Here is a 1,858-nt window from a genome sequence, read left to right on the forward strand (position 1 = left end):
TTGAGAAACAAGGCAGAGGATCTTAGGGGAAGAGAGGAAAAAATGAAACATGATGAAACCAGAGAGGGAGACAAACCATAAGAGACTTTTAATCATAAGAAACAAACTGAGGGTTGCTGGAGGGGAAGGGGGCGGAGGGATGGGGTAACTGGGTGATGGACATTGGGAAGGGTATGTGTTGTAATGAGCTCTGGGTATTATAAAAGACTGATGAATCATAGACCCGCACCCCTGAAACAAATAATACATTATATATTAATTAATTGAATTTAAATTAAAAAAAAATGTCCCAAGATATATACAAGGGACCATGAGTGCAGGAGAGAGAAGAGTGGTGCCAGATCATGAATTTGAGCTGCAGTAAGAAATAGAAAAGATGTGGTTAGAGGGGTGCCTTGGTGGCTAGTTGGTTAAGCGTCTGCCCTCAAGTCCAAGGTCAGGCTCCTTGCTTAGCAGGGAGCCTGCTTCTCCCTCTGCCGGTTCCCCTACTTGTGCTCTCTCTCTCTCTCTCCTGGAATATTAAATTAAAATCTTTAAAAAAAAATAAAAAATAAAAAAAAAAGATGTGGGTAGAAAAAGTTTTTAAAAGATGAGAAAGAAAAACCATACATATAAATGACGTTTATTAAGTGTCTTTGTGAGCAATGGATAATACTATGATCAAAAGTAGAGAATACACTTACTTCTAAAAGTAAATAAAAGGGTAACACCATACAAGATTTTTTTAAATTAACACCTATAAAGGTGAGAAGCAATTTTTTATTTTGCTGTTTTGTTTTAATCCATGAAAGCAAATATCATTTTGGGAAAAATGCATTCAAATATTTGAGCAAAAGATAAGCAAACAAAAGATAATTTTTTAAGGTAATTTCATTATAAAAATAATGTTCCTCCCTTAGAAAGAGTTAACATTTATTGAATGGGCCACTATAATTGCACGTACTTTACTTAAACTAACTCATTTATTCTTAAAAACAATTCTGCAAGGAAGATGCTATTAATGTCTTCATTTTTCTAATTGGGAAATTGAGGTGTGAACTGAGAAAAAATAACTTGTCCAGAGTCGCATAAATTATAGACCCAGGGAATCTTGCTTCAGAGAGTACCCTTAATTGATACATTATACCGTCTCTAATCCAGCTTCCTTTCCCTGCGCATGTATGTCCCATGGGTTTCTATTTCTTTCCCCTTGCACATCACCTTCAAAATAAATTCCTAGAAATGGGATTGCTGACTTAAGGAATACATGAATATGCAATCAGGTGTGTTGAGTGTCTCTGTTGTTACCCATTACTATAGCTCTATCGCTATGCCTATGTCTATATCAATATCTGTAACTCTCCGTCTATGGGGGGGGGGCAGGGTGAGGAGGGGCGGAGGGAGAGAAGAGAGGAAAAGAGACATTTCCTCCATGGGGATGTAGCCTTTAGCATGCCCAGTAGCAATATATGAAAATGCCCATTTCTCCTCAACTTCATCAAGCTTTTGAATTTTTGTCTATTTGCAGATTAGAAAGAGAATCTCATCGGGCGCCTGGGTGGCTCAGTCGTTAAACGTCTGCCTTCAGCTCAGGTCATGATCCCAGGGTCCTGGGATCGAGCCCTGCATCGGGCTCCCTGCTCCGCAGGAAGCCTGCTTCTCCCTCTGCCACTCGCCCTGCTTGTGTTCCCTCTCTCCTGTGTCTCTCTCTGTCAAATAAATAAACAAAATCTTTAAAAAAAATAAAAAATAAAAGAAATGGAATCTCATTTTAACTTTAGTTTGCATTTCTCTTATGATGACTGCAGTGGTTTTCTCAGTTTAATGGTCATTTTTATATCTATTTATATGAAATAACTGTTCACAGGTTTTTGCCCAT

The sequence above is a fragment of the Neomonachus schauinslandi genome, chromosome 5 (genome assembly GCF_002201575.2).
Source record: "Neomonachus schauinslandi chromosome 5, ASM220157v2, whole genome shotgun sequence".
NCBI classification, from domain to species: domain Eukaryota; kingdom Metazoa; phylum Chordata; class Mammalia; order Carnivora; family Phocidae; genus Neomonachus; species Neomonachus schauinslandi.